Raw genomic sequence first — 25781 nt, 5'->3', positions numbered from 1 at the left:
GTACCCTGAGTGCTCATCTAGAACTACTACTAAACCACATAAAGCTCGTAGATTGAAGAGAAGCCAGAGCATGCTCATCTAGAACTATGTCGCGGTTAATTTAAGTCACGAGGAACTGCACCGCACACCACTCAATCATCACACTTCAATCACAGTTCGAAAAATAGAAGTCAGATGTCAGCATTATAACAAGCATTTCACAGAAACAAACTTCACATTAGGTTCACAACGCGTGCACGCACATTCCAAAATGTATTAATTCGTTAGAAATTCCGTAGAGGAATATGAACGAGTTGCATGTGTGGTTTAGTAGTACTAGGTCATTCTAAGTGATTTGGGTATGTGCTGCTCAGTTCATTTTTACAAACATTAGGATTGAGGTCACGGGCCACATCAGATGACTTCGAGGGCCATATTTGGTTCGTGGGTTCAGCGTGTATACTCTAGAAATTTTGGCTATTATTTTTCGTGTGCTGAACATGAATATACATAGTTCAAACCAACGGGCAGCAGAATATTTTACGGACCGGCTAGAAATGTTCGCGGACCAACGGTTGGAAACCACTGATTCAGACAACATAAATACGTTAGAGACAGGCATTCACAAACGAAATACGTTCCGGCTTGCAGCAATTCGTTTGAAATTTTCCTACATGAAGAATGTTTACGAGGTGCATGTACCATTAAGTACAGTCAATTCCCTTTTTACCCAATACCTTTGTAGCGAAAAAATCTTGTTTTAACGAAAACTTTTCTAATCCCTCCAATAAGTTCACGTAGGAACAATGTAAAAATCTGGAATTCCTTTATAACGAAATTTCATTATTACGAAGTGATTTCTCCGGTTTCGTTATAATGGGATTCAACTGTAGCAGCATTTTCTGATTGCCAAATCAAAAAAACAAGAGAAACGAAAGGCTAATATCGTTTGTCTCTCCACATTGCCTCTTTCTTTCCCTCTTTTTTTCATTAAGATGCAGATTTAATTTGTTGACAGGAATAATTCCAATTTATACCAGAACGCATCATATTAACTTTCCTCATTCGAAACTTGGGCCATTTTCGGTTACATAAGTTGAGCCAGATAGATTCGTCATCACTGCGGCACTAGAAAAAACACAGTTGACCTGTTTGAACCCTTTCATCATCAACCCATTCATATCCTAGTCATGACAACTTTTCAATTGTCGATTTCCGCTTCTAGTCTTGATCACGTTAACTGGTTTTCTCAGTCAGTCGAAAAGAATGTGAATTACACACACACACAATGCCCTTATGCCAAATTACGTAAACCACAAACGACCTTGACAGCCATTGTAGTGTATAGTCTGTAGCGAAACTGAGTTTTTATTTTTTTTTTTGAATGGGGGCGAACAAAATTATATAAACAGCGATTTTCTCAAAATTGTTTGATTTTTGTTTTGATTGAGTTCTTAGAATCACCAAATTATGCGCTGATTTCGCCAATACTTTATACGTAATAACTAGTGACTGTAATGAGTGACGAGAACAGAGTCGGAGAGAGAGAGATTTACGGTTTTTCGCCTCCTTTGGGCGACTACACGAATTTTAGCGCCCTTCTCCCATTCCAGTCTGATTTTCTGAACCACTTATTTCCCAAATTCGCCGCTCTGTGCTTTAACCAATTCGGCTCTCACTCCTGTGAATACTCCTGTGTCTCTACTCTCTTTTGGTTAATCACATGCATGGATGGCCCTTACATCTTGGAGAGGGGTCCCCCAGGCTGGAATCTTTTGCGGGCCCCTGGCCAGACTTCTGTAGTTAATTTAAAATGATGAGAACTGTCCCGGGCCCCAGGGCTATAGCCCTGTCAGGAACCCCCCCCCTTTATGGGGGCCATGATCACATGCTTGCATAGGCCACTCTTTTTGGTCACTCCTATGCTCAAACACTCTTTACGCCACTCTTTCGGTCACTAACTGACCTGGTCCCTCATTTTATAGTTCACCCTTTCGATCATTCGTAAGCTTGCATACGCTCTAGGTCATTGTTTTGGTCAGTCCCGTGCTCACATACTCTTTAGGTCACTCTTTTGGTCGCTAATTGGCCTAGTCCTTTGCTTTCTAAGTAATTTTTTTGGTCATTCGAATAGAGTTTCTCATGCTCTAGGTCGCTTTTGGAAAGTCACATGTTTGCATGAGCTCTAGGTTATGCTTTTGAACTCTCACAGACCTGGTCTCTCGCTCTTTACGTTTTATCGTTTGGTCACTCACTGACCTAGTTCCACGCTCTCTGGGCAGAGGCGGATCTACCGTGAACTATACAATATAGCTGATAATGTGATAGTGGATAAATCTTGCCACCCTTCTCCCATTCAACTAATTTTCTCTGCCACTCATTCCACGAATTTTTACCGTCTTTCCGAATTCGTCACCGTCATTAGCCCATTAAGCCCCCCCCCCGTGCCTAGTGCCGTCTTAACGCATGAGCCCACACGGGCACGGCCCGGGGCCTCAGAAAAAGTAGTTGAATTTTTCGGGAATTTGCCATTTAGGGCGTCAGAAAAATCACTTGGCTATCACGCCTATGATGCGCTTGAGACGGCCCTGCCTGTGCCTGCCGTGAATACGTCGCTGGACGAGAACTATACATTTTACAATTCACATAATTCCATTGTACTACTATTTGCATGAGGCATTAATTAATATTCCGAAGCCATTCTATACATACGGGGTATTTCAGAAAAAAACTCATTGACTTTGAAATAACATAACTTCAAAACAGGGATGGATAGAAAAATGAAGCTAACTGTTAAGCCGGGTTTTCCTAGGAGCACGTTACCTACAGCGTGAAAACGCTGATTGGTTAAAAAACGTGAATTTCAGGTTTTTAACCAATCAACGATTTCACGCTGTACGCACCGTAGAAAACCTTTTCCTAGGAAAACCCGGCTTTACGTTTGATGGAAGCAGAGGCGTGGAAGTGTAAATACACCGGTTTGCAAAAACAATTACATTTCAGCTAACAGATGGCAGCACATAGTTGATTTATTTCACTTTTTTTTCTCTCTGTGGGGCCATTTAGAGGTCATTGTTTATCAGTAAAATGCGAGACATTTTTCACATGACATAAACCAGTGTTGCCAGGGTTCCCAGGCAACTGTCCGTGTGGAAAAATTTAGGGGGCGGCAGTTTTAGGTGGGAACAAAGAACACCATTACAAAAATTATCGAGTTTCAAAGCTGTGGGGGCGGCAAAAATCTTAGTCACGGCCCTGCATAAACTTCTGATGGGGGGGGGGGGTTTACGTTTTTTTCCTGCAAAATAACACTATAATCTTGGTTGGTTGGGGGGGCTCCCCCCTTTGCGTACACCAATGCATAAACACACGTTCCGGACCCCCCCCCCCCTCAATACTGTAAAATCAACATCTTGGACATATCTCTAACTTGTACGCAGGGATATTCACAATACTGCACCTCTATATATTGAACACCTCTCTAATATGCACATAGGATATCCACAATACTGTTCCTCTGAATCTTATACACCTTGTACATAACTTGTATGCACACTACTGTACTTCTATATTTTGGTCACCTCTCTAACTTGTACGTAAGGATATTTGTAATACTGTACCTTTATACATTAGATACCTCTCAAACTTATACATGAGATATCCATAATACTGTTCCTCTGAATCTTGGGATATTTACCTCCACATCTCTGGCACGTCTGTAACTTGTACATAAGGATATCTCATTTACTGACTACCCCCCCCCCCATGCCAGACTTTTCAATGGCTCCTCAATAGTGAATTTTTAGTGCGAAAAAACAACAACAAAAAAAGATCAAAATCGTTTCGGGCTACTTTATTAAACATCAACTATAGCCATATCGCTATATTGCAATTTACTGCCATTGATGGGTTGGAAACGAAGGTGCCATCTATCAGTGGTCACCTCAAGCTCGTTAGGGGAAAATATCTTTTTGTGGGAATATATTTTTATATATCAAGTTTGTGGGAAATATATTGTAACAAACTTTTATAGTGTAATGCCGGGTTTAGTCCTATATATAAAAAGCCAATGTTTCCTCAATCTTTCTGAACCCCAGAACCAGTAGAATGTCTGAAAAACATTTGACGGACTACTCCTGTCCCGTATTAATGGACATTCCTTTAATTTTGGTCGTTCCGATTTTTTATACAATAAAAATATTGACTTTCTAATATTTACTAAGAACTAAAGACATGAGAATGCACAGCGTTTTCATAATGTATAAATTATATTATGATAATTTTATGACATTAAACATTCACCTCACATATTTTTCCAGTTCAATGTTTTCCTCGCAATTTTTCAATAATTTTAATAACAATTTGTGATTGTGCCTTCTACTGCCAAACGTTTCTGATGACAATTGGCGATGTCCCGTATTTTACCTTATTTAAGATCCCAGTTTAACGTATTTTTCTCAATGAAATACGGTCAGCTGATCATTTGAATATTTTTTCCCCGGGAAATATGTTTTTTTTCACTGCTATTTGTAGCAGTCTTACACTCCCCCCCCCCACCCCACTGCAGCAATTTCAACAGCAGTTAGAAAATTGCATTTGAGGTAATAAATTGAATTTTTTGACTAAATTTAGTGATAAAAAAAACCCGTATTTATTGAATCCCGTAGGTAGGATCGCAATTTCTAGCCATTTTCCACGATGATGTATGTTAAACAAAAATGTGGAAGTATAATTTTCATATATAAAAACTAAAATCAATTACAAAGGGTGAATAATTTTTTATCCAGTTAAAATTGAGTTTTATATTGGAATTAATTTTATCAAGTCTGCTTGTGCGGACCCTACTTCCGTCCTTCTTCCTCTTCTTTCAAAAAAAAAAAAAAAACCGACCACAACTCCGGTCGCACTTTACTACCGAATGAGTTGTGCCGGAAGTGTGTGTGTGTGTGTATACCTAACAATCTGAGTGCGTATCTAGTGTTGTGTATGATTTTTCAATGCTGCCATCTATATTTCAGAAGTAATGTGAGTGAAGTATAATGAGTGAATAAGGGGCCGTTCAAGTATTACGTAAGCAAATTTTTGGCCATTTTTGACCCCCTCCCACCCTGTCAGCAAAATTTCGTCATCAGCTCTGCCACTCTGAACTCTGAATCCTAACTATCGTTGATGACGTCAGCATTATCCAACCCCCCCCCCCTTGTCATCAAAAGTCAGCAAATCCGACCCCCCCCCCCACCGATGATGACGTAATACTTGAACGGCCCCTAATTGTACTGTTTGTATGTCTGTTGTTTTCTGTGGCGAGACTTTTTAACGGGGAGATCGGCTCTCATTCACTCCTCGAAAAGTTGGGAACCACAGAAAACCAACTTCAGCAGACCATGATCACGATTCAGTCACTATGATCATTGGACCACTACAGCAGCCCATCCCTGGTCCGCGGTTGAGAAACACCGCTATATCAGCGATTTCTCCTCACCTTTATTGCGTTCATTTTTTTTTTTAAATAGAATGGCCTTGAGGTTTTTTTTCTTGATGGGAAGTGATAAGTTGTTACAACATGTCTCACAATGAACAGTGCTGCGTTTCGGAACAAATCACCTCTTCACCGGACGAGTGACGTGCTTCCTAACATCTGTGAAAAGATGAGTGTGTGTGCGAGTGTTTTGAAAGTGAAATGGGAAGAGAAAAAAACATTTAAAAAAAAATATTTGACGGTAACTCAAATATTTGAGAATACAAGCACGGTTGTATATTCGAGTAACTCGACTTATGGTGGAGGAAATACGAGTGGAAACAGTGACATACAAATATATATATTACAGATAATGGCCTCCTTGTTAGAAAAGTCATTTTTGCGAATAAAATTCCCATCGCCGAGACCTGCGAATGATTCGCGGAAATCTTACGGGTCGTTTAATAACAGATTTGGATTTAGGTGACGTAATTTATACGCTTACGCAGTTTTCTCTCTCTTGGGGGAATTACCCATTACTACTTCACTTGCACCTCTGTATAGGCACGTCGATGATAACAAACGCAAATGTGTTGGATGGTAACTAGGGCCCGGATTATATGCAAATGCATGAGTGCATATGCGATTGCATATTTTAGCATTTTTTACAGTTAATCAGTTAATATGCATATAAATGCATAAAATCCCCGAGATTTCAGATATTTCTTAAGTATTTTTTTCTATTTGATTGCATTGTACACAAATTTTTTGAAAGATTATTTTTACCTCTTTCCATTCTTTAAGTTAAATAATATTTTTTAAAATTTTATCAAGAAATATTTTACCATTGAATCTTTTTCGTTTTGGGATATATTTTTAGGCATATTTAAATGCTTAATTTCTCACTTCTAAATGCATATTCAGACACTTCTAAATACACGTGTTCTTCTTTTAGTGCGCATATTTTTCTGTTCTTAGGTTAGGCTCAGTTCTGTGCTGTTAATATGCATACTTCTTTTTGTAATTTTTGTGCATATTTTTTTCTTTTAATGCATATTTTTTCATTTCACGTATATTTTTCATACGTCCTTCAGGGCATATTGAAAAATTTTTAAGGCATATTTTTCATTTCGTGCATATTCCGGTATTTTTAAATGCATATTTCACAATTTTTATGAACTTTTCTTTTTTTCGGAACTTTCAATGCATTTTTTTTTTAATTTTAACGTACATTTTTCATTTTTTGTGTCATACTTCGCCATTATTAGATGGACTTGTTTTCATTTCTTCCACATATTTTTTATTTCATGGCATATCTCGGCATTTTTAAATGCAGAATTTTATTTGCCTATTTCAGGATTTTTAGTGAACATTTTGATACTTTTATACCGCTTATAATCCGGCTCTAATGATAACAAACGCAAAGTAATTTCTACTTACGTCGTTTACAAATTTCGTCGAAAAAGAGGGAATTATGAAACTATGATGGCTTTATGTTATCCGTGAGGGGGGTTATCTGTTTCAAAAACTGAATGCCAGACGTCCTGTGTTTCTAAAAATAGTCCCGCAAAAACTTCAATGAAAAACTTTTTCGGGACACTTGTTTATCCCGTATTTTAATTTTCAGAGAAATGATAAATTTTTAATCATGAATAACACTTTCAAAGAATACTCTTAGTAAAACGAATAATCTTATTACTACTTCACCGTACATGCATCTCGTAAACATTTCTCTGAGTAATTTTCAACGAATCGGCAGATGCTGGAACGCAGGGCCGTAGCTAGCCATTCTTGTGCCCTGTGCAAAAATTTCAATTTAGGCCCCTTCTGGCCTATTTTTGGGCCCATTCTGTGCCTCTCTCAAAGTGGGTCCTGTGCGGCTGCACCTGTTGCACCTGCCCAGTTACGGCCCTGCTGAAACGTATTGTGTCTACCATGTGTGCCCCTAACGTAAAGTCCTCGAACCACGAGATGAGACTTAGCTACGCCACGTCATGCCACCTCCGACGATTCTATTATTTTCTAGAAGGGTAAGCCAATAGTGGATGTTCAGTCGCTGACAATCTATTTGTCAATGCCCAATCGTTTTACATAAAAGAATTAAATGAAATCGTCCGACATGACGTGACATGACGTATGTAGTCAAATCTCATCTCGTGGTTGGAGGACTATATTTACGTTTTCAGGGTCATAAGTGTTTTGTGTTCCAGTGGTGCTGCCATCCGTCCATCATACTTTTAAGTGAAAATGGCGGATGCCCAAATTTTCGTGTTAGAGGTCATTCAAGTATTACGTCAGCATCGGGGGGGGGGGGGGGAGGTTCGGATTTGGTGACTTTTGATGACAAGGGGGGAGGGGGATTTGAAGGTTGCTTACGTCATCAACCACCCCTTTTTGAAAATATGAAATATTCTAAGCTGCTGACGGGGGGAGGGGGAGTCAGTGTTTTGCTGACAAGGAGGGAGGGGGTCAAAAATGGCTGAAAATCTGCTTACGTAATACTTGAATGGCCCCTTATGTAAGAAGTATCGTGTTGAGAAGATCTGCCAGCTCTCTCTACGAGGATTCTTTTTTAAAATGGAAGACCGGCTCACATTCGCATCTCGAAGTTGGACAACCACAGAAAACTTTAACACTGGCATGAAGTGGGAGTTCGGTTAATGTAGAGGTCCCATCAAACAGAAGCACTCCAATTTCGCCAAATTTTATGACTATTATTCATTACACAAAGAAGCTTGTGAATTTCGTCTATTGGATTTTGTATAGTGGGAGCTGTGGTGCTGCGATCGCAACAGGGATGAAAGTGGAAATTTCAATGGAGATACGATTAATATTTTTTACAGAAAAAATTCATTACCGTCAGTTGACGTTTCTCATTTTGAGATCATAGTTTCCCAAACATTTCGTTCCATCTCATCCCCCTTCAATTTTTTTCCCATCGTCCCTCACTCTAAACCAACCCATCGGATTCATAGGCGCCGAAACCTAGAGGATGATGTCATTTGTTCCTACCAATAAATTATGTAAGGGGGCTGATTCCCCCTACCCAATAATTTCCGAAAAAACAATACAATGCACCTTTCCTCTCCTGCTAACGTGCTTGAGTCCCGTATATACGGGACGACCAGCAACTTCCAACCCCCCACCCCCAATGCTTTCTTCATGTCAGCGTCTCTGATAGGATCCTATACTAAACCTATAGCTTCTACTGACCATTCAATTGTCTTCCACCCGGGGGGGGGGATATATTGCCCACTTTAGGAAACACTGGTTTAGATCAACAGACCGTACAACGATGCAAATATTCAGTCATTATACTTAGCTCACGATTTAAAATATAGGTGGCAGCATTAACGTGCAGCCTCTCACATACACATACACAACTCGCCCCTGAAAAGAGACGAAATGGTAGCAAATTATCTGCGTGGCGATAGATTGCATTCGTTTAGAAGAAAAAAAAGCAAGTAGGTTTTTTTTTCAGCTACGTTTTTTCGTGAATAGTAACGTTTCTATTCGTCACGACTTAAAAACACATTGCTCTCATTTTCTTTTTTTACCCCAATCATATCTCCTTGCAAATCAACGAAAACAACCGCCCACCCACTTCGGAGACATTTCGTCGTTGGTACATAACGTTGCGCATATGCGTAATACGACATTGTCTACCAAGAATTACTAAGCATTAGTGTATTGCAGCGATCTATTTACTAGAACAAGAGTTTTATTGAGTACGGATATTTGCATAGAGACTGGCTGTCTACCTTAATAAATGAGTATATAAAAAAAAACTATTTCTTTAAATTTTTTACTGTGTTACCTGATGATACCCTACGCACAGCTGTTCTTTATGATCACAATTCCACTACTCGGCCATTGCTTTACGTGCACAATATCTGTATATGTGTGTATATCTGTCTTTTAGGAGAGGAAACGCCTTTACGATTTCTCAGAAATCCGTATTCCGAAATCGAGAGGAAATAACTTGTTTGAACTTGATAGTAAGTTTTACCTGCGCAATACAGTTGACGCTTGATTTTACGAGCTTCTAGTTTACGAACTGGTCCTTTGCCCCAAATAGCATGCCATAGAGCTAATGGCAGAGTAGATCGACTTTATCCAAGAATATTAAGAAGTCACGAACTAAAGAAGTACCAATTTGTCATCAACATACAGGTATTTTGCGAACACGTGCCGGAAGGAGGGTTAGATTCGTTGGCAGGGATGACTATGAATTGAAGATGCGTTTACAACGTATTTCACTTTTTGTGAATTATGATTGGATAAATTGTTTGGTTTCAGAAATGGTGTTGTCGTATTAGGTTATTGATAGGATATTTTTAAGTCGAGAGTCGATCTATTCTATTTCAGCCAACTACTACTACTAAACTATAAATGGGACTTGGTGCGCCCCATACCTATGTGAGTAACACTATACCTATGTATTACTCTACGCATAGGTTTCAGAAAACCTTACCTCCACATATATAAGTTCATTTCACATTACATTCACACATAAGTTTCATTCATTAAAATTAAAGTCATTCATTAAAATTAAAGTCATTCATTAAAATTAAAGTCATTCATTAAAATTAAAGTCATTCATTTAATAACGTTCATTACATTCTTCACATAAGTTTCATTCCATTCAAACTTCTTAATGGAACATTTATACTAGTTTTTTCTGTGTAGCTGTGGTAAGTGTGTAACGACAGTACGACCAAAACTACTAAACCACATATGCACCTCGTCCACATTCTGCTGCGGAACTTCTAACGAATTGGTACATGTTGGAATTTGTGTGTATGTGTATCGAACCTGATGTGAAGTTTGTTTCTGTGTAATGCTTTTTGTGTGTAGTGCTTCCATCTGTCATCAATTTTTCTGACTATGAGTGAAGATAGATAGATAGATAGAACCACTCACAACCCCGGACAGATGCAAAGCACCTCACTTCCGTTACCTCATAGTGATGGTAAGATTTATAGTGATGGTTCCCCTTACCCATGCTCGCAAGTATAGAATCACTCACGTCATTCTCCTCATGAAGACAGCCATCAACTTGATGCAACGTACAAGTCATTTGACTAAAATGTGTAGCTGAACCCAATGACTACCAGGGAGAAAAATTGCACGTGCGCTCAGCATAGGCGGAGATGGACTTGGAAGTCTGGGGGGCCCCGGTCATTATTGCTGGGGGGGGGGGGCACGATGATGATGATGCCAATTCATATATGCATGTATGCATTAGATCAGTCGACTTCACCTTCGACGCTGGGGGGGGGGGGAATCTCCGCCCATGGCGCTCAGTGGCACATAAGGGCCGGAGACCCCAGCCTGGGATTTCAAAAGAAGAGTGGAAAAGGCTTGTGGGGCAAGTAAGAAAAAGAAGAGGTTGACATATTGAAGTGGGAGAGATTTAAGAATCATCTAAATGCATAATGTATACAAAATATAAATACAGCGCCTGCACTGTGGCGGAAAACGACCACAGTGCTGTGCAGTTTTGTTTCCCTTACCTTTTACGGAATATGCAATATACACACCCAGAAAACACACAGAGCCTCCACTGCGACGGGAATAATCAAACAGAGCCTCCGTTCACAGTGCTTGGCGTCCACATTTGAATTACTTATGAGTGAAGTGTATTGATTGAATAAGTATATCGTTGTGTATAGACATGTTGCTCTCTGTGGCGAGACTTTTTAACGGGATATCGGCTCGCATTCACTCCTCGAAATTGGGAAACTCAATTTATTTCAGCCAACTGCTGTTCGTCTACTTTTCTCTTCGCAATGTCAACAAAACGGAAAAGATTGCTTGAAAGTATACGAAAAGTAAAAATATTTTGAAACAAATTAATGTGCGAACTCTTTCAAAGACAGAAATTGACGAAACGTACGGGATGCAAAAAATTGCAGAGCCCTCTAATCAGAGATCAGCAAAAGATCGTCTGTGTGGCAAGTGGTTCCAACTGCGTTCCACCATCCTGAAAATATTTCAGAGAAGCAAGATTCGCGCGTGAAATGTTATTCTACATCAATTCTATGGAATCTTATTATTTACGAAAGTATTGTGATGAAGCAAACAAAAATGAATGATTTTTATGGAAATCGTTAATCTAAAGTTGAACTACTAACTCATTTTTTATTTCCCACATTTTTTCTTCGTCTCTCCCATTTACTAACTTTCGATTTTACGAACGGAAAATCAAGTCCGTATGGGTTCGTAAAAACGAGCGTCGACTGTATATTAGATTTCATAGTGGTTTCCTCCCTAGTTGTAATCTCTACTGAAGTAGACGTCCACTTCCGCTTTGTGGGAGCTGCGTCAACAGTTTATGAGGGAAAAAAGACGAGTGAGTGGCCTCCGAATAAGAGATTATTTTTTTTCAGTTACAACCACAATGGTTAATCGGTGTTAAAGTGTGACATACCAGTGATTCTGTCGTCTTGGTCACCTATATTTCGCCTTTACCTTGTTCCGCAATGAAAGCAAGATTACTCATGAATAATAGCGCGTTCACAAGGGAAGGGGAGTTGGGTAATTGGGCGGAAAATGCAAATCTTCGGTGGTCAAGAACATTGAATTATAACGTGAGAAATGCGTCAATGAAATAAATCCGTCCCATTCCTCATGACACGAAACAACAGGACCCCTAGTAAAAGACGGTGAAACTACTTTAAGAAGGCTACACAACAATACTAAAAAACTTGTCTCTTCGAAGACTTAGCCTCATAGAGACTTGGCCTTATAGCAGTGGTTCTCAAACTTATACTTATAGCCCCTGGGGCTCCCTTCCTTCAGTTATCGTTTATCCGCGGCTCGAGAATGGTATGGAAAAGAATCACTTTTTATAGGTATACATTAATATCGACGCCACGCAACGCCCCTACTAGTCACGAAACATACTTTGAGAAACACTGCCCTCTGGGATATGATGACAAAAATTCTGGAATCAAAAAAGTTTACCATGTTAGGAGGTGTCCACTTTAAAGTGTTCGTATTTTTGAAAATTTCAAGAGTGAAAATTCGAAGAATTCATCTCATAGGTTTAGAATTTGAAGATGGTATCTTTGGGGGGCGGGACGTCGAAAGTGGTAGACCTGTGTTTTGGACCTGTTGGTTCTCGACTTAAACTCTACGAATAATTAAATAATTAAATATTTCGGAATTAATTCTGGCGGTGCTCTGCCACGTGATACAAAATTCTATGCTTGCTTAAGCATCACAGCAAACCCGGCTCCCCAAGAAAACCCATGCATGTTCCCGGGGAACTCATGCTGCTGCTGAGATGGCCCTGTTGTGAAAAAGGGACCCCCTGCCGCCCTCACCAGACGAAGGGCCCGGTGCGATAATAATAGTGGGACCAGAAGTGCATCTCAACAATTTCGGGGCAAGAAAACTTTTAAGGTCGCACAACCCTAAGGGCTTCCCTGCCTGCCAATTGGAAAAAAATTTCTAATCCAGAATTCCCTTCCTCCCCACACACACACATTATTTCACCTGTATTAAGGCAACACCTTCTAGAGCAAGGCTTTAGAAGGGATTGATTAAGGGGCCACCACGTCTCTATCCAAACATCTGATTTTCTAAGGAGCCGATGATGGCAGCCTGAGAGAAGTTTCACTGTGTATTTGAACCAAATCTGGTTAAAGAGTAAGTACACCAATCCTTTATTGAACGCATCGAAATCCATACGAAAATACATTTAATACATCAATATTTTCCGCATTAATGGAAACACCCGCCCTCTGAACTTTCCTTACGCATTTATCCAATACGTAACTTAATTTTTCAATGTTCCGAAACAAAGAACGCTCCCAGTACTAAATCGTCGGTCGGTAATGTTCCGACAAATTGCCAGTTCTGAGGTTTCTGTGACAAATTTTTTACGCTTGATTGCTATCAGGATAAATTAATAATAATAATAAAAATCCATGCGTAAAATCAGATTTCTAACACGAAACATTTTTCCCTGTCACACACACACACTTTGTAAGTGCGCCAGATTTTTGTTTAGAACACAGATTTGGAGATACAGCTCCGCTGGAAGTCGCCAAAGCTTGTATAAAACTGAACCGACGACGAATTACTGCGGATTTACGGTTTTGCCGTCTTCTCCCATTCTGGTCTAATTATTTTGTCCACTCATTTCTCGAATTTTTCACCCTGTGCTATGACCCCCCTTGGCCGCTATGATCTTTGCCCCTACCCCATGAAAATACGCCTGTTCTTCGCGAGTCACTGTTTTTGGTCACTCACATGCTTGCGTACTCTTTTGGTCACTCACATGCTTGCGTACTCTTTTGGTCACTCACATGCTTGCGTACTCTTTTGGTCACTCACATGCTTGCGTACTCTTTTTGTCACTCACATACTTGCGTACTCTTTTGATCACTCACATGCTGGCGTACTCTTTTGATCACTCACATGCTTGCTTACTCTTTTTGTCACACACATACTTGCGTACTCTTTTGATCACTCACATGCTGGCGTACTCTTTTGATCACGCATATGCTCACACACTTTCCAGGTCACTCGTTTGGCCACTCACTAACCTGGTTCCTTGCACTGTAGGTAACTTTTTTTGGTCACTTCTATGTTCATCACTTTTCCAGGTCACTCTTTTGGTCACTTCAATGTTCATCACTTTTCCAGGTCACTCTTTTGGTCACTTCTATATTCATCACTTTTCCAGGTCACTCTTTTGGTCATTCACATGCTTGCACACACTCAGGGGTCACTCTTTTGGTCATTCTCATGCTTGCACACGCTCAGGGGTCACTCTTTTGGTTATTCACCTGCAGCACCGTCTTAAGAGCACCTTGGTAATCCCTGGGCCACGTGATATTTCTGAAGCCCAACCACAAACATTTACATGCATTCTCCTCGAAAATTTAAGCTATTTCTCATTTTTGTGAGGCCTCTCTTTCTCTTGAGGCCAACGGGCAATGCGCCAAGGCGAAACTGCTCACCCGACTTGGTCCGTTGCTCTGTAGGTCACTTTCTTGATCACTTCCCTACTCATCACTGTCTAGGTCGCTCTGTTGGCGTTTCACATGTGTGTGCACACTCTAAGCGTGGCTACCACAGGGGTTGACATTGGCTCCAGCAATGAGGCCCGGGACAATTCTCATCATCTTTTTTTCTCACGCTATGTATTCATTACAGAAGGGGGGCCCGCAAAAGATCCCAGACTAGGGGTCCTGCTCCAGAATGTGGGAACTGTGGCATGCTCTAGTCTTTTCTGTCACTCTTTTGGTCATTCCCATGCTCACACTCTGTAGGTCACTCTTTTAGTCCTTCACTGACCGTTTCCCTTCTTTCTAGGTCACTCTTTTGGTCATTCACATGCTTGCACACACTAAATAGACAGTGGCGTTGGAGCCTTTCTTTCTTTCAAACCGAACACTACTGCTGTGCCGGAAGTGTAAGTGTGCGTCTGAGTGCGTATCTAGTGTTGTCTGATTTTTCAGTGCTGACATCTATGTTTCAGAAGTGAAATGAGTGAAGTGTAATGATTGAATATTTGTAGCATTGTAGGGCTATTGCTCTCTATGGAGAAACTTTCTCATGGGAGATCAGCTTGCATTCCCTCTCGAAGTCGGGAACCAGAGAAAGCCAACTTCAGCCGACCACCACTGTGGTGACGGTGAGGTTCGAACCCAGGTCCTCGCGATGCGAGTACGTCATTATGAGATCACTCGACCACCACAGCGGCGTCGGAGCCGGGGAGCAACCACACGGTAATTTATAGTATGGGGTTGAGTACCCACTGACAGGGCCGTCTTAAGAGTATCATGGGCCCCCGGGCCAAGTGGTTTTTCGGAGGCCCTATCTGGTAAATCCTAGAAAATTTCAACCGCATCTGATTTTTGTGAGGCCCCTCTTCTCTTGAGGCCCAATGCGTTAAGACGGCACTGCCCACTGAAGTGATTCAGAAATCGAAATTTTTCCCCCATGTAAACATCAAAACGAGCACCCACAAGTTCCAAGAACTTCCGACGCCCTGTCTATATAGGTCACTCTTCGGTTCATTTTCATGCGTGCCCTTGCGCACTTCTGTTCACTCACATGCTGGTAAACCCTCACTCGTTTAGTCACTCACTGACCTAGTCCCTCGCTTTTTGGAAAAACTTGGATTTTGTGGTGGGCCATGCAAATTTCATGTATCTTGGCCATTCATTCCTCTGTTTGTGACACCGATTTGGAGATTCAGCTTTACTGGAGGTCGCCAAAGCTTGTATAAAACTGAATCGACGCAGTTTAGAGTTCAAATCATATAGGCCTACAGATCCTTCAAACATCGGAATTACATCGCACAGAAGACACACGAACAGGTTCCTATTTAGCACAATATGATGTGATTCCCCCCCATCATTTGTTTTTTATTTCGCATCATCACAAGTTCCATACGAGGGCGTATAACGCGCATACCTTTCGATGATGACGCAACATTTTCTGAAACAAAACAAAAAAGCAATTGTGACAGGAAGACAAAAAAAAGCTGTACGCAAACGTCTTTTCATGAAAGATGGAAAGAATAGTGATGTGAATACAAGGGAAGAGAAGAAAAAACTCCTTTATGGGTGAATAGTTGGAAAAAAAAATAGCCCAGAGTCATCACTAGATCCATTTACCATCGAGTCGTTAAGAAAAATATTCCAGGAGCCATGTCCAAACCGACGGCCTAATCATCGGAGCGTCACATCACAAAAAATAATAAAATGAATAAAGGAATATTTTTCATATAATTAATCATTTATAAGTGACTTCCAATTAGCTCTGGACGACTGCGGTGTTAATCACCGTAAATCACTTCTTTTTTTTTTTTACTTCACCGTTGTTAAAGGAGCCAGCGAAAAGCTGGGGGAATGCCAACGACAGATGCTAATGACTGTAATGATTACATAATCACGGTAACTGAATTATAACTGAGGAGGATGGGGATAGCCGCGTATTCTTCTCTATGCTAATAATGCCAAGTGCTTATACAGGGTGTTCTGTAAGTCCTGATTCGGTCTTTATCTCGTCAACTGTTCGTCGCAGAGGTATGGTTCCAGTTTGAAAAAATGCTCAAAATTTATTAGGAAATCACACCTTATGTCAGTTTTGCGAGTGAAAATACAGTGTGTTACAAAATGGGGAAAAAAATCTAAATTTTTATTCGGTCTTCCCCCCCCCCCCGCCTTCAAACTTCCAATTAGAAAATTGTTGCCCTGTGTGTATTCTGTGTCTTCTGAGCCCACCAATAAAAATCCCATGTATCTAAATGCAGTTTTCGCTGAGATATTTGAATCTAAAAATTTAAGAAAAGTTGGGAACGAACAGAATAAGTGAGGAAAAAGAGCGTTGTCCGTTACTTTACGCTGTTTTTTTAAAATCCCCCCCCCCCATTTTTGAATTTAAACAATCGGATATTCTACTTAGACACGTGGAATTTTTATTTTGTTGGCCTAAAGAGAGACAGGGAAACAACTTTTTAACTGGAAGATAGAGAACATGGGGACCGTAATAAAATTTAGATTTTTATTTTGTAACGCAACTGCATTATTTCTCTCAAAACTGGCATAGTACGATTTCTTAATACATTTTGAACATTTTTTAGCCTGAAACCATATCTCTACGACGAACAGTTGTATACTGTGGTGAGAGTGATTAATGTGAGCATTCCCACAAAAGTGGTCTAAATAACACACTATATCAACTATACTGAACTCACTGTTCAATAAAATAAACGTATATACAGTACAAGTACATAACCACAAAAAGTATATATTATAATCTTAATATTTCTATAACCCCTTTCCCTATATCAAAATTTTTTTCTCTCTAAGCGTCCCTTTTGCTAGACGAGTCTAAACGACTCCACGTAGTACCCAGAGCAACCTTGACGCATCAGCTTATTCGTCCATGGTCTTGTGGTCTCGAGTACATAAGAGGCCACTACTGTTAACTAAACCCCACATGCACCTCGTTTATATTCCTCTGCGGAAGTTCTAGCGAATTGGTACAAGCTAATTCTGTGTAATGCTTGTTATACTGCTGCCATCTATTTTTCAAACTATGAGTGAAGTGTAACGATTGAAGCTTTGTGCCGTTGTAGGACTGTTGCTATCTGAGGCAAGACTTTTAATGGGGGATATCAGCTCACACTCGCGTCTCGAAGTTGGAAATCCAGAAAACCAAACCTTAGAAAACCAAAATTTAATGAATTTTTACTGTTGTTCATATTAGCAGAATCAACTTAGTGGTTTCTATTCTAAAGTTATAACCTGGAGAGCCACAATGTTATGAAACAAGTGTTATTGACATTTCCATGATGTATTTACGACGTGCTAGAATTTCCAAGAAATAAAATAAGATGTTATTTGATTTGTTTATGAACTAAATGTTCAGGAACCAGTTCAACAACTCAGTTGAAATTTAAGAACAGTTGTCTTGCGAAAAAGAACTACATACACAGGTCCACGGGCGTCTCATTTTGTTTTCTTTCTTTTTCGATCCTTCGTAATATGTTTAAAATAATAACACAGCGCGCAGAACTACCAATAAATAACCAGACAGAAAGAAAACAAAAAAAAACCCTTTTTTTGGAATAGACAAATGGTGATTAATTAGCTACCTATTCATTCATGATACGAAATACCCCCTTTATTTATTTTTTTTATGCGATGAGCCGCTGCCATCATTAGTTACGTGCGGATAAGAACAATGGGCTACTCGTTTTTTCTTTTCGGTTGCGACCGCAAGGCAAATCCCTATTTATAATTTCCCTTGACATCTGAAGTATAATAATGAAAAGGATAGAGCAAGCAGCAAATACTTGGTATTCATATTCATAATGTTATGCCCCGAGTATCCCAAAAATTATGGAGATTTCGAAGCATGGGAAAAACCGCAATTGTGTTATAGTTTCGCCTTTTTCGTTATCATCCATTCCGGATACAGTCATTCTCTGAATCATAACGAAGTGAAAACATTAAATTTTTACTAACAAATTATACTATAATTATGCGCTTGAGATCAGTGAGGAGCATCAGTCGCCACGCCATATGCAATCTGTGTTTCATTTCTGAAAGTATCACGTTCCAAGCCGATTCTGTGATTTGAAATAAGTAAAGTATTTTTTTTATTCAGTGATTACTTAAATTATTGATAATATACAGTACATTACTTGTCGTTATGATATTAATTATTCCGTCAAGTTCTCTTTGAAAATTCATGCCATCATAGAGAGAATATAAATTTTTTGTATGCAGTGTAATTTTACGTACTATAATTCCGTGTGTATGATCCGTGGATAAAATAAAATGAAAATCTGAATTTCTTAGATTCGCCACAATTTGTCACTGCTTTCGTTTTTGAGAGGATTGATGAATGAGATAATAAATAAAGGAAATGTATACAGATACAATAAATAAAGGCAAATGCGAATAGAAAAGTAGACATTTTTTCTAAAAAAAAAAGTTACCTGAAAAAAAACAATCCCTTTCCATTCCTAAACTGATGAATGAAATTTGCGAATTATGTAGGCCTATAAGATAATTTCATTTTCTCGAAATAGTAAAATTACGCAGGGAATTTTCTACTAATTACGGTATACATCCCTTTCAAACTCCAACATTCATTTTTTGGAATTTTCAATTTTTTTTTTCATTTTTGATACTCAAAAAATGCATTAAAAATATAAATATCAGCAAATCTTTATTCTTTCAGTTATTATTGTTATTTTTTTTGTGGAGAAATAAAATTCACTTCGTTCAAATTTTTCAGCCAAGATGATGCAATGTATATTCATCTTCACATGGAAAATTTTTCCATAACTGCATTGCTAAATTTTATGTAATAAATCACACTTTTCCCAGAGGCACTTTTTCCTGGAAGCCATCTTGCTAACCCCCTTAAAGTTCAACTGCCCGATGATGAAAAACTGCCCCCAAAGTTCATATTCACCATATTTCTAACTCAAAACTTACATAATCCTTCAACTCAGGGCTTACAACCCTGAGGTCAAAAGAAAAAATTCTATAGTGAAAGAAAAAAGAGCCACCCACACACATTTGTAGCACCAGAGTCTGCAAGGGAGATTCTACGGTGAAAGTGATGAAAGGGGGGGGGGGGATTGCACATTATCTCGTCAATCGCAGGTTAGTTGAATCTCACTTTTACTTATTATTACGCATGTTTAAATTTTAAAATTTGTTAAGATTGGTAAAAACTGCATCTCTGGATGTTCTGTTTTGAAACGATTTTAAGCATAATTTATATTCATTTTTATAAATATCATATAAATGTATTAATTGTAATTTGTTTAATTTCAATTAATTTTATTTAGTCGAGTTGTGTATCAATGGCCTGCGTGCCAATATTCTATAAAAAATGTTAATAAAATTAGGTTATTTTTTTTAAATTCAGATATTATGTTTTAAATCATCCAAGATAATCGCAGCCGATGACCAACCAACGTAAATAATAGACTTGGGCGCAGATTTAATTAAGATTTTAAACATTCTGTTCTTTGTAATATTGATGATATTTCACAAATTTAATAAGAAGGAAGTACTGTGATTAATATTTTAATTTTAGCAAAGTGCATGCATTTGTATCGTAAATTAATTTCATGTATTGGGAGCTGATTACATTTATCGCAGACCATACGTACAAGGGTTCATGATTTTAAATGTGATAAATCGTCTTTAACCCATTATTCAACTGCGTTGCTCTCAAAAGCAACATGGTTTTCTTATATTTTTCAAATAAAGGCATTTTACATTTTGAAGTAGTTTCAGCATTGATTTCTACTAAGCAACTCTTATAAATCGGATTTTTGCTTGTGAACTGTTATTTACGAAGTTTCTATGATTACCAGCAGAATGGTTCAAAGGTACGCGTCTCCTATTTCTTCACAAGGCAAGCAAAAACAATTTTTTACCCATGCATTTTATAGTAAAATACCATGCGTGGAGGAGACATATTGAAGTGCATTCTTCAACATTGATAGAAAAGTAGAAGTCGGCAAACACAATAAATGACTGTTATACCATTCATATCTGTATAAATCATATACATACACCGTGTTCCCTGAAGTGCGACATCCCATATTTTTTTAAATATCGGTAATAGTTTTTTTTTGTCACGTGATAAAATCCGGAGTTCCTCATTTGTTTGATATATAACCCCACAAAATTTTTCTTCTCCATATTTCAATCAATGCTTGCCAATTAAATGGTTAAATAATCAAATTTACCGGTCGTTATGCACAGTAGCAACGATAAAGCTTTGCAAATTAACTTAGAAATTGATAATTGCGATAGTAAATGATCAATTGATATAAGTCATAGCTACATACTTCATTTATCTACATTTTAGTTTTTGTACGTGCATTTCTTATTCTATAATATACTTATTTAGCAGGAGAAAAAAGTGTTTTTAACACGAATAAAAAAAAATGAGCGTATGAGAAAAAACTATTTTCCCTCATTGAAAACTTCTTTATTAAAAAAATTTTTCAATTTTAATGATATTTCAAATGCACTTTTTGCAATTATTTTCAAATTTCCCTACCAAAATATTTTCTAATTTTTTTTACCACTATCAAGGACTAAAAAGTCCTGCTAAGGTATGGTGCTTATCTAGCAAGATTTTTTGCTTAAAAAAATCGCGGTTAAAAAAAATTGAAAATGTTTTGATGGAAAATTTAAAATCGATTCTGTACGCCTGAAGTATTGGCTACCATGTCCATTTTCGTCAATATTGGGATAACGCAATTCATTTGCAGCGCTTCAGCCAACCCCACCGTCGCCACAGTCATAGTCGACTAAAATTGGTTTTCTGTGGTTTCCAACTTCAAGGAGCAAATGCGGACCGAAGGGGCACGGTTTCACGACAGAGTGCAACGATTATCACACAATTATGAATCGTATTATTTCACTCATAGTTAGAAAAATTGATGGCAGATGGCGGCACAACACGTAACAAGCATGAAGAAACAAACTTCATGTCATGTTCACAACACGTACACGCACATTCCAACATGTACCAATTCGTTAGACCTTCCGCAGAGCAATGTGGACTAGGTGCATGTGTGGTTTAGTAGTTTTAGTAGCACTTTCGTTACACTTACGACCGCTGCACAGAGAAAACCAATATAAATTTTCCATTAAGAAGTTTGAATAGCATGAAACTTATGTGAAGAAAAATGTAATGAACGTAATTTTAATGAATGAAACTTATGTGTAGAATGAAACCTATGTGTAGAGTAACACATAGGTATAGAATACCAAGTCCCATGGCCCCCAAAAGGGCTGGACTGACAGAGCTCAAGCTCTGGGGGCTCGAGACAATTTCTCATCATTTTTTGGTTTTTTCACGCTATAAATTAACTATAGAAGGGCCCGTGAAAAGTCTGAACGAAGGGAAGACACAAAAGATCCTAGCTAGGAGGCCATGCTCTAGGATGTGGGGCCATGCTAAGTCCTATTTCAATAAATAACAGAGATATTCACTTTATAAAACAAGTGAACTTCACAGAAGACATACTAAAAATATCTTTAAACGGTTTTCCCCTGTAAAATTTCCCTTTCGGCACATGGTGCTCTTTACCTACGGCGTATATGATTATAATTGCATATAAAAGTATTTACATAATTAAGCTATCGTTGACGTGGGGAAAACATTTTTTTTATAAAAAATTTTGAGTTTTATAAAAAAAAACTAAAAACTTTCTATTTAAGAAGGGAATAATGTTATAATATAAGTATTTGTTTTACATATGATGTAATAACTTTTACCAAATATGGAATCTAGAGTAATAAACTTCTTGATGGAACATTTGTACTAGTTTTCTGTGCAGCTGCCGTTAAAAAAATACCTTTATTGACCCATTTTTGATGGAGAACAGATTCTACTAACATTTTTTGGTTTATACACCACACACTATGTTGCATTTGACTCATGTTAATAATCCCGCCCCCTTTTTGATTAAAAAATAAATCAATGGAAACAAAAATTAAAGAAAATAAAATTTAATAGGGGAAAAAAAAGTTAATGGGGAAAAGTAAATAAGTATTTTGGAAATAGCTCATTATTATAATGGCTTTTTCGCTCAACTATCTCGATATTTCAAGCAAAATTGGAGGATGATAGATAAGATCACTTATAATTTTGACATTTTTACCCAAAATCTACGATGTTAATGATATTCGTACTAAGAGAGTCAAAGCACATATTGATATATATATACATGTATATATATTATCTTGAAAAAAATTATCTAATGTTTTCTCTCTTGGGCATAATTTATTTTTACTGCAAGCATAGACGGTCAATATGAGAGGCATGGCCGTCTTAACGCATGATGATGATAAGATCTGGTTAGAGAGTACGGTTTTTTTTTGCTGAAATATATACAGTAATCCGCAGGTGCAAAATTTCATTCATCGATAATAAAATCTTAAGGAATTTGGGGGGGGGGGGGTGTTGCACGACCTCCTGTATATGACAATTTTTTTCTGTTCGTATCTGCACACGATCTGTAAAATCTATAGGGAATTATGTTTTTTTACAAATTAATTTTTCAAAATATTTATTTCCATTCCAACTTCTTAGAGGGAAAAAAAAACTTCACACAATGCGCAGCGGTATACAGGGTGCATAGGAAAGTCCCTTTTCCTGGAATAACTCACGAACCGTTGATCCCAGAAGCATACTTCCAATTGCAGAAAGATGCAAATAACGTGCTGAATCAGATACATCATTCATATTGCAAGGCGTAGCATAGTTATAGAAGTAAAAATAAATATTAACTTTCTATGTGGGTACTAAAACAATTAGGAGGTCGTTGCCCTGTCTCTCCTGAGCCTAACAAAAGAAATTCAATGTTTTTAAGTATAATATTCGCTGAGTTATTTGAATTTGAAAATCGTTGCAATGAAGGAAAGAACCCCATCAAACTAATGGGAAAGCTCATTCTAGGCTTCATAAGCTGCTCTTTTTTGCTCGTTTTCAGCGATTTAGAGCTCAAAAATATCTCAGTGAATATTGCAATTAAATACATAGAGTTTTTTTCCGGTCTCAGGAGAGACAGGGCAACAACTTTCTCTTACTAGGGTTTTTAGAACAAGATGACCAAATGAAAAGGTAATTTATTTTTATTTTAGTAACTACACAACCCCTTGCAATATGAATTACGTATCCGAGGTCTACACGTTATTTGGATGTTTTTTCCAATTGGAAGTGAACCTCTAGGATAAACGATTCGCGAGTTATTCCAAGATAAAAGTACTTTCCTATACATCCTGTATAATTCTCACTAAGAAATTTCCATGCTTTTATGAGTTTTTAAACGCATAATCCGCGGATTATATGCAGGAAATTGCTATTGGTGTGTACATAGGTGTTAACAGGTGGGTGAAGATACGGGAACCCCCTTCCCCAGAGCCACAGGCGAAGCTGACGTATTTAATTATATGTGTATATATAAATTAACATCATCATCATACTTCCCCTCCCTGTAATCATCACCATCGCCCCTCCCCAGACTTTCAAGTCTATCTTTGCTTATAGGCGTACGCAGGATTTTCTTAGCACGGTGGAGAGGGGGGTATTCATCTTATTTTCTCACAAAGGAAGGGAAGGGTATCGTTTTACATTGAAAAAAAACACCAACATTTTGGGGGAGACATTGGGGTTTCAATCCCACAGCCTCCCAACGGATCACTATTTTTGAATCAGGGGCGTCGGAAGTATTTTAGACTAATTGGTGCACGACTGGAGTTTTATGTAGGATACTTTGATTTTTGAATTAATTCTGGGGTTGCTCTGCCAAGTGATAGAAAAGTTTGTCACACCCACAGCCAGAGGCGGATTTATAGTTTTGCCGCCTGTGGGCTGCACAAGTTTTTCCGCTCTTCTTCCAATCTAGTCAAATGTTCTTGACCACTAATTATTCAAATTTGCCGTCCTAGACTATAGTCTGCTTTGCCCCTGCCCATGTAAATACCCTTCTGGCTCCAAGTCACTCTTTCTGTCACTTATAATGCTTGAATTTTTTCTTGGTCCTTTTTTTGGTCACCCTTTTGGTCAGTGAGCGACCAACTGGTTAATCGCTCTCTCCATGCTTACACATTCCCTAGGCCACTTCTTTTGGTCTCTCTCCTTTACATGGTAATACACTCTCAGCCACCCCGTTTTGATTATTCACATGCTTCTATACTGTTTTAGGCTCACATGCTTGTAACACGCTCTAGGTCGCTTTTGGTCATTCGCATACTGTTTTGATAGCTCACATGCTTGTGCACAGTCTAGGTCACTCTCTGTTCGTCACTCACATGCTTGCAAACTTTCTTGGTCACTCTTTTACTGACTTGGTCCCTACTCCTTAGATCACTCTATTGGTCTGTCCTAGGCTTATACACACACTCTATAAGTCACACTTTTGGTCACTCACTGATCTAATCCCTCACTCCCCAGGTCACTCTTTTGGTCGAACATGTGGTTGCACTCTGTTTTGGTCACTTACATGCACGCACACTGGTTTGGTAGCTGGCATGCTTTCACCAACTTTTTTGTTCACTCACATGCTTGCGTATGCTCTAGGTCATTCTTTGGTCGCTCATTGACCTGGTCCCATGCTCTCTAGGTCAATCTTTAGGTTGCTTACATGCTTGCGCACAGTTTTGGTATCTCACTCACCTAGTCTCTCACTCTCTAGGTAGAAGCGAACTGGTGGTTTTACCGCCTCTGTGACCTTTTAAAAAAAAATTTGCTGCCCTTCCCCCACTCTACGAATTTTCTCGACCCACCTGTTCCTCAAATTTGCCGCCCTAAACTATGCTGGCTAAGCCCCCCTCAAAAGTAAATACGCTTCTGCCCACAGCATCCCCGGCTCCAACGCTACTGTCTTGAATTGATTGTATTTCCAATTTTGCATCCGTTTACTTAATTTGAACGAGTCACCTGGACAGGATACACGAACCACAAATTGGGGGGAAAAAAAAGAGGGTAAAAGAGGAAAAAATCCGTCCTATTGTACCCAAACATACACGGAAATTTAACCCTATTTTCCTCTTTCCAGTCAAGCTCCTTAACTGCGCTACTGCTGTTCCAGTGTTTGTATAGTAAGTAAGCTCTCACGTATGGCTCTAGGGCTTCTTTGGCGACTTTTTTTTTTTTATGTTGAGCAATTTTTTTTTTCCTCCAACGTTGAATGAGAAGACAAGAAAGAAAGAAAAATAGAGAGAAAGAGAGACAAACACGCAGACAGGTGGGAGAAGACCAATGAAGAAAAAGAAAGAAAGAAAAAACAGAAAGAAATTTTTTTTTTCTTTCTTTCCATCTGAGA

The 25781-nt window shown here is 38.6% G+C and overlaps 1 protein-coding gene across 3 annotated transcripts in view; it reads left to right on the top strand.

Annotated features, from left to right (window-relative positions):
* LOC149075984 (chloride channel protein 2-like) overlaps window positions 1–25781 on the top strand; it is an 80162-nt gene that overhangs the window by 12420 nt on the left and 41961 nt on the right. The window lies entirely within an intron of this gene.

Source organism: Pholcus phalangioides, unplaced genomic scaffold (assembly GCF_987345545.1).
Source record: "Pholcus phalangioides strain wild (caught in Gottingen) unplaced genomic scaffold, Ppha-v1.0 ptg000015l_1, whole genome shotgun sequence".
Lineage (NCBI taxonomy): Eukaryota > Metazoa > Arthropoda > Arachnida > Araneae > Pholcidae > Pholcus > Pholcus phalangioides.
The sequence above is the reverse complement of the archived record's forward strand: the minus strand, read 5'-3'. Positions and strand labels throughout refer to the sequence as shown.